Consider the following 12,089-nt stretch of genomic DNA (forward strand, 5'->3'; position numbering starts at 1 on the left):
GGCACAGGAGCCCTCACTGGCATACAGGCCTGACTGCCTGAAGCCGTCATGGGCCTGCTCCCTGCACTGGAAGCCAGATGAAGGGAGACAGAAACGAGAAGTGGGGTAGTGGGTGTGCAGCCCCTGCAGCAAGATGGATCTAAACTCTGCCCTGCTATTGGTGCAGGCAGCTCCAGGCCCCTCTTTCTTAAGAGTCCCCAAGGCTCCAGAGCTGCCCAGCTTTTGCAAAGGGAGATGAGAGGGGGATGGGTGGGCCTCGAGGAGAGGAAGGGTCTGCAGAGAACCATCCAGACATCTGGTGTTACCCAACTCTACCCACAAGGCCAGAGGGCCCAGACTCCTGGCACCAACCACCCTATGCCTTGGGTGAGGAAGAAGGGCCCCTTCTGCTGTCCTTTCCCCCCAGCAGTCTGGCAACTACTCCAATGAAACGAAGACACTCGTGCCTACCACCTGCCCCTGGGGAAAGCAGGGGGGCTGAGGCAGGAAGGCTGGCTAGGGGCCCACAGGCCTCTCCTGCTCCAAGCACTTTCCTTGCTTTCCTGACGTTATCTTGGAAACAGGGGGACCCCCACTCTCCCAGCTGGCTCCTGGGCCCTTCCTGCAGCCTGTGTGAAGCTGGGCTTCCTTCCTGTGTACATGCGTGAGTCTGCGTGTGGTGGGGTGACTACAGGTGGTGGTCCTGGCTGCCAGGGAGGGTGGGAGAGATGTGGAGTCAGCCTGCTGCAGGGCCTGGGGGTCGGTCTCAGCCAGTCTCCTTCCACTGCTTGTAGAAGTCCAGAACATTCTTAATGTCCACACTGGCATGTGCAGTGGCCTGCAAGGCTGCCTGCATAGGGCCTGAGAGCATGCTGGGGTTGTCCAGTGGAAGCCCTGTGATGATGGTCATCATGCCACTCGGGTCCTCCTCACCTGTCCTCTGGGCCAGAGTCAGCTGTTTGCAGCTGTCCAGGATCTTATAGAGCATCCAGGCATCTGCATCCTGCCTCTTCAGCTTATGCCACTTGAAGCTCTTCCCCACCTCTTTCTGGCAGCCAACCCTTTTTTAAACTCTGCCTCCAGGTATTGGATTCCATCCTGGGCCTCTGGGTGTTCCTTCTTCAGCAAATCTAGGCCATCGATCACTGTCATTGGGATGATGACAATGAAGAGGCCACTGGTGGCCAGCTGGCAGATGGTAGGGTGGTGGTGGCAGAGGGCTTGGGTGTTGGGGACAAGGTAGGGAGACATTGCTGACCAGGCCTTGGGCTGCTGCAGGCTCCCTTCCAGCTGAGAGACCTCAAGCTGAAGTCATAGCTGGGCCATGTCTCTCATTAGCCCATTCCGCTGAGCTTCCTCCTGTGCCATGAGGAACTGGGCCTGGGCCTGCTGCAGCAGGCTCTCTTGCTCAGACTGGGAGATGCTGACAAAGATGCTGACCTCTGGGTTGAACAGTAGGATGCTGCCATGCAGGCAGGCAATGAAGTGGCCAAAGCTGTGGATGCAGCAGATGTGCACGACTGTCTGCTGAGCAAGAGCTGATCTATGTCAAAGTTAAAGCATCTGTGGGCAGCCTGGACGGGAGGCAGATTGTGAAGTGCCATGTCCTCTGGGAGCAGCAGGCTAGACGGGAGGTCAGGCAGTTCACAACCTTCAAGAAGATCCTGGACCTTGGGACACAGGACCAGGCCAGACTCTTGGAGTTCTCCAGCAGCTGGCAACAGATTCAGCAACACAGACAGGCAGTTCCACAGACTTAGAGAGCTCTGCGCACATACAATGATGAGGCTGCGGTTGGTTCACAGCCAGTCCAGGAGGACTTTCACAGCAGGAAGCTGGCCTTCGGCCATGAGGACTTGCAGCTTCTCCTGGATGCTGCGCTCATTCCAACAGGTGCGCCCACTGTTGGACTCACTTCCCTCCGACTCAGAGCCCTCTTCAGAGGCTGGCTCTGAGGGCTTGTCCACATCCCCTCTGACACAGGGCCTGGGGCTGGCCAAGGTGGGAGCTTCGGTGGTGGGCTGGAGGAGCAGGTTGCTGAAGGTGGGGGCCAGTTGGAAGCAGCATTTAGTCTGCAACATCTGGGTGGACATCGCTTGTAGATTGCTGGCAATGCTGGCCTCGCTGGGGTCCAGTGGGCCATTGAAGGATTCAGGAGCCTCTGACCTGGCCCAAGGTGGCTCCAGGGCTGGGGACCATGTCCCTTCCTCATCCTCCTTATCTTCCAGGTCTGATCTGGACTCTTAGCTCTTCATTTCTGAATCTGTCTTAGCATCAAAGGCCGTTCCCCCACCTTCAAGACTCTTGTCAGAGCCACTGTCCGAGCCCTCGCTGGCCTGGGCTGAGTCATGGCTCAAGTCCTAGTCAAAGCCTTCACTCATGTCACTGTCATCACCAGCTGTGGGTGGGCGGCAGAGGCAGGAGAGGTGGGAGAACTTCTGGTTCTTTCTGGCTTCACCCTCTTGAGGTGCTGCAGGAAGAGGCTCAAGACCCTCCTTCTCCAAGTGTCCCTTGGACTCTGGTTCATCTGTGCCATCGCTCTGGAATGCCAGGACAGGAGTCTCGCCCTCTTCCAGCTCAGCTTGCCGCCCTATGTGGACGTGACTGACGAGGTGGAAGAAGAGGGCCAGGGTGAAGGCAATAGGCTTCCACATTATAGTACTTGCTGCCTGCAAGGGTGCCCAGCTGGTTGAAGGCATTCCAATCTGGGGAGCCACTGACAGGGCTTGGTAGTAAAATCTCTCAGCTAGCAGCTCAGAGTTTATGCCAGCTAATTCATTCTGATATCATGACAAATCCCCCAGGTACACTAGCCATTGGTGGCATGCCGTCTGTGCTCAATCCATCTACTTCCCTGAGGCAGACACTGGCTTCCTGCATCCTGTGAGGGGGTTGGTGACATGGGTCCAGTCGATGCAGCATTGCAGTTCTAGCTGGTAGTGGGACTGGATATAGAGAAGGAGATGCTGGTAGAAGCCAGTGCCAGCGACCAGGTGTGTCCTGTAGGCACATTCTAAGGTGCTCCGGCTGTGGATATGCTTTTTGTTAGACTTGATGAGCTGGATAACTTCGCAGCATACCTTTCTCCACAGCAGCTCCTTAGCCTTCCTCCCATAGCCCACCGGGTGCTTGACGCAGAGATCACGCAGCTTGCTCCTCGGGCTAATGTTCTCTGGTTTGAACACTTCTTGATAAGCGGTTTTATTGCAAAGGATGAGGTCAAGTCGATGCACAGCCTTTACCACAGCCCGGATAAAGCTGCTTAGTGTTGGGGACCTTTGCTTCGTGGGCTCGCTGCTCTCCCGTTTGGCGGGGGGTGAGCCTTGGCTCATGGTGACTGGGCCCGAGGATGGCTCCCGGTCACAGGCCCCCGCTACACCTACCACTATCTCCACCACTGCCGTCTTTCTGGCTGCGGCAGCAGCCGGCCCTGCTCCGCCGCCATCGAAGGGAGATGGCTGCCCGCGACTGCCTACCCTTGCTCATTTTTGGTTTTCATTTTTATGGAATATATTTTTTCCATCTCCTCATTTTTATTTGTCATGAAAGCTGAAAAAAATCTCTTTAGGTGGAATACAGTTAGTCTTTTAAAAAGTTCGTTCAATCACTCTGTCCTTTAATTGGAAATATTAATCTATTTACATTTAGAGTATTTATTTATATGTAAGAACTTACTAATGAAATCTTGTCAATTTTTTTCTGGCTGTTTTGTAGTCTTCCTGTTCCTTTCTTTGTCTCTTGATGTCTTTCTTTGTGAACTGATGATTTCCTGTAGAGGAATGTTTGGTTTTCTTTCCTTTTTCTCTTGTGTATCTACTGTAGGTCTTTGCTTTGTGGTTACTGTGAAGCTGATAAGCCGTGAACATCTTATACATATAACAGTCTATTTTAGGCTGCAACAACCTAACTATTCACATACAAAATTCTACCCTTTTACTCACTCCCCCCAACAGTTTATGATTTGAGGTCACAGTTTATGTATTTTTATATTGTTTATCTATAGCAAATTAGTGTGTAAGTGTAGTTATTTTTAATGCTTCTGTCCTTTAACATTTGTATGATTAATTAACACACCATCATATTTATGCATTGTTGTAATCCTATTTCACTATATACTTGCCTTACCAATGTGTTTTGTATTTTTTGTTTTAATGTTCTTAGTGTTTTTTCCTTTAACCTTGAGGAGCTCCCTTTGGCAATGTAAGCAGTGTAGGTCTGCCAGTTGTGTACTCCATTAGAATTTCCTTGTCTGAGAGTCTTTATCACTCCATTTCTGAAAGACAACTTTTCGGGTAAACTATTTTTGGTTGATTTTTTTTTTCTTTCAGCATGTTGAATTTATCATCCCACTCTCTCATACCCTGCAAAGTTTATTTTGAGGTATCTGCTGATAGTTTTATGGGGGGGTGGTTTCCACTGCATGTGATGCTTTTTTTTCCCTTGTTGCTTTTAAAACTTTCTCTTTGCCTTTGATTTTAGGCAGTTTTATCACAATGCTTGTTGGAGAAGATCCTTCTGGGTTGGATCTGTTTGGGGACTTATGAGCTTTGTAAACTTGGATGTCCAAATCTCTCTGCAGAGATGGAAAGTTCTCAGCCATTATTTCCTTAAATATACTTTCTACCCCTTTCTTTGTCTCATCCTCTGGGACCACAGTTATGCATAGATTATTACTTGTAATGGTTTCCTATAGTTCACAAAGACTTTCTTCGCTTTTTGGGGGGGTTCTTTTTGTAAGCTAACATATGATGTATCATACAAAATGTTCAATATGCACTTGAAGAAAAGTGTGTGTTCTGGGCTTTCTGGGTGGAGTGTTCTGTATATATCTTTTAGGTCTAATTGTTTTATATTGTTGTTCAAATTTTCTATTTCCTTATTGATCCTCGGGCTGGTTGTTCTACTATTGAATATGGGATATTGAAATCTTGCTCTCTAACTGTGGACGTGTCTATATCTCCCTTCAATTTTGTCGACACTTGCCTTGTATACTTTGGAGCTCTGAGGTTTGTTGTGTACATATCTATAGTTATTATATATTCTCAGTGAAATATTTCTTTTACCGGTACATAATATTCTTATTTTTCTCTTTTACAAGATTTAGATTTAACGTCTATTTTGTCTGATATTAATATATAGCCATGCAGCTCTTTTGGTTACTATTTGCATAGGATATCTTTTCCATCCCTTCACTTTTAACTTGTGTGTGTCCTTAGATCTAAAGTGAGTCTGCTGTATATAGTATATCCTTTTTGTAAACATCAGCTGCGCAAAACTATGCCTTGTGCTTCAGAATTTTAATCCACTTATATTTAATTACTGTTAAGAAATAATTCTTTTGTTATTTTTCCATAAATAAAGTAATTATTTGTTTTCTGTAATTCTTATGGCTTTTTGTGGTAACTCATTTTGTCTATGACTACCTTCCCTTGTGTTTAATTATTTGTAGTCACATGTGTCAGCTGCCTTCTAACTCCTTTTACAGATATTTTCTTTGTGGCTACCATAAGGGTTATGTATAACATCCTAAAGTTATAGTACTCTATTTTGAATTGAAACAATATAAATGTAACTGCACACAAAACTACCCCTTTATAATTCCATCTCCCTGCACTTTATGCTACTGATGTCATAAGTTACATCTTTATATTTTCTGTACTCATTAGCACAGTTTTATAATGACATTCATGCATTTTTCTTTTAAATCCTGTAGAAAAAAAAAGTAAAGTTATAAACAAAATTATAATTTTTTAAAATTTTCTCATGGGTATACCTTTACTGGAGATTGTTATATGTTCATATGGTTTCAAATTACTCCCTAGTGTCCTTTCATTATAATCTGGAGGAGTCCCATCAGCATTTTTTAGGGTAGACTAGTGATCATGAATTCCCTCAGCTTTTGTTTAACAGGGAATATGTTAATATCTTACACATTTATAAAGACATTTTTTTCTGGATATAAAACTCTCAATTAGATATAAAATTATCAGTTGATAAGACTTTTTTCCCCTTTCAATACTTTCTATATAGCATCCAATGCCTTCTGGCCTCCAAGATTTCTGCTGAGAAATTGGTTGATAATCATTTTTTTTTTTTTTTGTGGTACGCGGGCCTCTCACTGTTGTGGCCTCTCCCGTTGCAGAGCACAGGCTCCGGATGCGCAGGCTCAGCGGCCATGGCTCACGGGCCCAGCCGCTCCGTGGCATGTGGGATCTTCCCGGACCGGGACACGAACCCGTGTCCCCTGCATCGGCAGGCGGACTCTCAACCACTGCGCCACCAGGGAAGCCCGGTTGATAATCTTAATGAGGATGGATACCTTGTTCGTGACAAGTCACTTTTTTCCTACTACTTTCAAGATTCTTTTTCTTTGTCTTTCAACAGTTTAATTTTAATGTATCTCAGTGTGGGCCTCTTTGGGTTTATCCTCTTGGTAGATGATTGAGTTTCTTGTATTTGTACATACCTCCTTTTCTCTTCTGGGAGATTTTTGGCCCTCATCCTTCAAGTAATCTCTCTGCTCTTTTCTCTCTTCTTCATCTGGGACTCACATAATGCATACATAGGTACACTTGATGTTTTAAATAACTTGATGTTTTAAATAACTAATTTTTTAATGAGTCTCACTCTAGCTTCTCCTTGGAGCTATGTAATTTATTATATGGGTCCACCAATAATCTAGTTCTCCAGAGAATGCAAATCTAAGATCTGCAGGTCTTAAAAAATTAACCTTAGTAAAGCAGTTTGGTCGCTGAATTCAGCTCTCTTCAGAAAGGATTAATTTCCTCCACGCACCTCCTGCATGATGATCAGGATAAAAAGAATATGGGGTTATATGGACCTATTTTGAAATTTAGGTTCTGCCCTGATAATTCTAGTTTAGGTTACCCCCTTCTTTTCCTTGAAAGCTCCCTGAGGGTGCAACACTCTTATAGTCTTGAGTGGTTGTACAGATATGGAGGTGAGTAAATCCTATGTCAGGTTCTTTCCCTGAAGTTTGTCAGAATACTCAGATAAAATGATTATTTTAATTGTTGTTTTTTACAGAGGGATGTCTAATCTGTGATTTGGTTTCACCCTACTTTCTAACTAATAATTCTCAGGAAAAAGGGCCCCTGAGAGTAGCTGTGATTAAATTCAAAAAGCAAATACAAATGAAGCACAAATTCTTTAAAAAATAAAATCAAGAGGTATTTTTTAAAATTTTTATTTATTTATTTATGGCTGTGTTGGGTCTTCGTTTCTGTGTGAGGGCTTTCTCTAGTTGCGGCAAGCAGGGACCACTCTTCATCGCGGTACGCGGGCCTCTCACTATCACGGCCTCTCTTGTTGAGGAGCACAGGCTCCAGACGCGCAGGCTCAGTAGTTGTGGCTCACGGGCCTAGTTGCTCTGCGGCATGTGGGATCCTCCTAGACCAGGGCTCGAACCCCTGTCCCCTGCATTGGCAGGCAGATTCTCAACCACTGCGCCACCAGGGAAGCCCCAAGAGGTATTTTTTAAAAACTTTATTTTTTCATCAGTTTGAAAGATTTTGCTGTTGTCCCCAACTGCCAAGTTGACAGTTTTTTTTTTTTAGTCCCTTTCTTTCTTTCTTTTCTTTTTTCTTCTTGCTTTGTTTCTGACAAGAAACTTGTCATCTTTATCTTAGCTTCCTTGTACAGATTTTTTTTTGTCCAGCTGCTTTTTTTAAAGCTTTTTAAAAAAATTAATTTATTTTATTTTATTTATTTTTGGCTGCGTTGGGTCTTTGTGGCTGTGCACGGGCTTTCTCTAGCTGTGGCAAGGAGGGGCTACTCTTCATTGCGGTGCACAGGCTTCTCGTTGGGGTGGCTTCTTTTGCTGCAGAGCACAGGCTCTAGGCGCATGGGCTTCAGTAGCTGCAGCACTGTGAGCTCAGTAGTTGTGGCTCACGGGCTCTAGAGCACAGGCTCAGTAGTTGTGGCACACAGGCTTAGTTGCTCCGCGGCATGTGGGATCTTCCCGGACCGGGGATCAAGCCCATGTCCCCTGCATTGGCAGGCGGATTCTTAACCGCTGTGCCACCAGGGAAGCCTCCAGCTGCTTTTAATATTTTATATTTATCACTGGTTTTGAGCAATTTGATTATGATATACTTTGGTGTAGCTTTATGTTTCTTATGCTTGACATAAACTTCATGGATGTATGGATTTACAGTTTGAAAATTTTCAAGCATTATTTCTCTAAATTTTCTCTCCCATATCCCTCACACTCCTATAGGAACTCCAATTGCATATTTACCTGGCCACTTGAAGTTTTTCTACCATTTGCTCTTCATTGTTAATTATTTTCTCTGTTTTTTTTTCTTATGTCTTTTCCCTAGAAATACATAATGTGCTGTTGATCCCATCAATTGTATTTTTTATATCAAGCATTGTAGTTTTCATCTACATCTAGAAGTTCAGTTTGAATCTTTTCTCTCCCATGCCTCTACTTAACTTCTTGAATGTACAGAATACAGTGACAACAACTGTTTTAAAACCTTTCTCCTAATTCTAACACCCGTATATGATTAGCAGCAATTTTAATTGGTTTATTTTGCTCCGCATGGATCCCATTTTCTTGAATCTTTACAAATCTGATCATTTTAAATTGGATTAGGGACTCGTTGGGTGGTGGATATTTTGTAGTCAAAAAAATATTCTTGAGCTTGGTTCTGAGATGTATTTATGTTATTTGTAAACGGTTTGATCTTTTTGTGTTTTGCCATTAAGGTTTGTTAAGTGAGATGAGAGCAAGGCTCTTCTTTGGACTATCTTGTCCTAACAAAGGGCCAGCCATGACCAAGCACCTCAACCTAAGAGAGCAGCACCAATTTGGTCAGGACTTTCTCCCAGGTTAGTGCCATACTCTCTTGCTCGCTTGCTGTGACTCCAACTAATAGACTAATCCCGAACAGAAAACCAAGAGCAGAGTAAAGGGATTTTTATTTCTTTTTCCCTACTGTCAACACAGCATCTAGAATAATAGGTGTCACACAGCAGGTTTTATGAATACACAGAAAAGATATTTCATATATAATATATGAGATGAGATGTATATATACTTTATCTCCATTAGTAATCTTTACTTAAATTCAATTATGACTTATTTAATAAAGCTCCACCAGCCTTTTTGTGCTTATTACTTTTAATTCATTAGAGAGGTGTATTAGTTTGCTAGGTCTGCCATAACAAAATGGTGCAGACTAAGGGCTTAAGCAACAGAAATATATTTTCTTACAGTTAGAGAGTCTAGAAGTTCATAATCAAGGTGTCCTTAATTTTGGTGTCTTCTGTGGAATCTCTCCTTGGCTTGCAGGTGGTTGTCTCCTTTTTTAAACTGAAATATATTTGACATATAACATTATGTAAATTTAAGTTGTAAAACGTGTTGATTCGATAGGTTTATGTATTGTAGTATGATTGCTGTTTTAGGGACAATCAGCACCTTGATCATGTTATGTGATTATCTTTTTTTTTTTTTTTTTTGGTGATTGGAATAATTAAGATCTAGTCTCTTAGCAAGTTTGATGATTATAATACAATGTTGTTTGTATTCACTATATTGTGCTTTAGATCTCTGGGACTTTTTTAGTGTTGCCCTCTTATTGTGTCTTCATATGGTCTTTCTTCTGTAGGTATGCATTCCTTGTGTCTCCTTGTGTATCCAAAGCTTCTTATAAGAACACCAGTTGGATTGGATTAGAGCTTATCTTAACAGCCTCATTTTAACTTAATTACTTATCTGAAGGCCCTAACTCTGAATATAGTTACATAGTAGGGTACTCAGGCTTAGGGCTTCAACATATTAATTTGGAAGATGGGCACAATTCAGCCCATAATAGAGGACAAATTATGATAAAATTGAAAATGAGTAACTTGTCATTTTGTGCATGAAAATCCAAGACCATTAATATTAAAATTAGTTAAAAAATAAATTAGAGGATGAAGGAGAAAATATTGTTAATATATCAAAACAAGCATCTCTCCTATGTGCAAATAAATACTTGTTATACCGTATGTGAGAGTGTTTTATTTACTGTAATAGGATTCAAATTGAAAGAACTTAATAAATGTTTACCTATATGTAAGTCTATATGAAGAAAATATTAACCTGCATAAGAGATTTAAAGAAGAGAGAGGATATATAGTGGGCAGGATTATATTAGTGGCAGACAGGATAATGTCACTATTTCACTTTTGTAAAGATATCTTTTCTTGCAGGCATGCAGGGTGCAGCCCAGCAATGTAGTTCTAAATAGTTTGACCTGATGATATGATTACATTTTAATTAAGGGTCAAAATAAGCTGTAAATAAGTAGAAAAAAGGAAAGCTTGTATCTGAAAAATGTATTTGTGTGGTGTACTGCACTGAATAAAGTTGAGGCTAATTAACATTGGTTATGTTTGGGAAGGAGATGGAGAGTGGGAACTTCCTCCAATTATCCCATCAAGCACTACTCTTTTGATGAAACTGATCTTGTGTTTTTGTATAATTTAAAACAAAATGTTGAAATATATTTGTATACATTAAAGAACACAGGAAATACTCCATAAAATGTTGAAAGAGTAATGATTTTTCAACAGCCTCGCTCAGGTCAGAATTGGTGGTGTATGAAAAAAATACTTGCAAAGTATATTGAGTATTTTGCTAGGCCTGTGTCATGAGGAGGGCCATCTAGTTTGCATAAAACAAACATGGTTGGGCTATCAGTGCATTATACTGTCATATTTAGATTTAGTGTTAGAAGGTCAGGCATTTTTACGTAGAAAATCATTGCCAAATGCAAGTTCATGTACCTGATGCACAGTAAGGCCAAACAGACCAAAACATTGATGTTTGGAGCAGGTAAAGATTTACTGCAGTGGTCAAGCAAGGAGAATGAACGGGAGGCTTATGCTCAAAAGACCTGAACTCCTAGATGATTTTTAGGAAAGAGTTTTATAGGCATATTTGGGGTTGGAGCCTGCAAGGTATCTACTTTGGTTGGTGATGAGGTGACTGGGTGCTCTTCAGGAATATTGTGCTCAACCTGAAGTTACCATCCTCCTGCAGAGAGGGGGCTTTAGATCCTGCAAGCAAAACTCAAAGATATTTTATGTATGATCCCTTGAGGAGGAACCAGGTCCCTGTTTTATAGCTGCAGTATTGTTTCTTGACTGCTTCTCTTTGCTTCTGCACTCCCTCCGTTCCCTGGTTAGTAACTGTTTGAATCCGTCCTTTGGAACTCAGCGATGGTCTAGGAGCTGAAACCTTTTTCCTACAAAGACGCAAGGGACAGGGAAAGGCTTTTGTATCCAGAACAGCCCTGTAGCGTCCTGCTTGGTTTCAAAATTGCAGTAAATGAAAAAGAAGTCTGTCCCATTATGACTAAACCAGTGAACTCACTTTTGAGAAAATACGCCATTTGTCTTTCACAAAGGACGCCCCCTTGATGCCAAGTAGGTTAATTAATGCAGAGACGGAAAATTCCATTCCATTAGGAGGATATTTTCTCGGGACTATCAGGATCTACCAATCTGGAGAATCTGTTATCAGTCATGACCTTTACCTGCTTGCCTTGGTACACCCACATAGGCCAGGTATGGAGATAGTCCAAGAACCACAGTGCGGAGAAACACCCAATCCGGGGTCTCGGAGAACCCAGGACCACGGAACAAGCATTTCCCCCGTATTTCTACTCTGCTGCAATAAATGGATTGCTCTGTTCAAGACACCCCAGGGCGCGGGGAGCGACGGGAAATGTAGTCTTTCTCCCTCCACAGCCCTCCTGGTTTCTGGGGCTTCCTCTGCGCCTGTGCAACATAGGTCCCGCCTCATCTCTTCCGCTCTCACAGGCCTCGTGGTGTGAAGATCCTGGAGCTTCGGCCCTCGCAGGTGCGGCATCTGCACGGTGGGAACGGGAACTTCGCGTGGCCCGGAGCTTTGCTGAGAGCGGCGTTCTCGTGGCGGGGGCGGAAGTGGTACGTCTCGGGCCGCCTTCTGGTCCAGGCGGGACTGCAGTGCCCGGGTCTGGCCTGGACGTCGGCCCTGGGAAGGTGGGTGGGGCGATCCCGGTTCGGGCCTTGTGGTCTCGGGGGCAGGTGGCGCTGAGACCCGTTAGGAGCGG

General features: G+C 43.6%; 1 protein-coding gene and 1 pseudogene across 1 annotated transcript in view; one reads left to right on the top strand and one right to left on the bottom strand.

The window, feature by feature from the left end:
* Positions 1-12,089, top strand: part of LOC136124998 (zinc finger protein 420-like) — a 96,013-nt gene that overhangs the window by 56,207 nt on the left and 27,717 nt on the right.
* LOC136124454 (nonsense-mediated mRNA decay factor SMG5 pseudogene) lies at positions 746-11,644 on the bottom strand (annotated as a pseudogene).

The sequence above is a fragment of the Phocoena phocoena genome, chromosome 6, assembly GCF_963924675.1.
Source record: "Phocoena phocoena chromosome 6, mPhoPho1.1, whole genome shotgun sequence".
Taxonomy (NCBI): domain Eukaryota; kingdom Metazoa; phylum Chordata; class Mammalia; order Artiodactyla; family Phocoenidae; genus Phocoena; species Phocoena phocoena.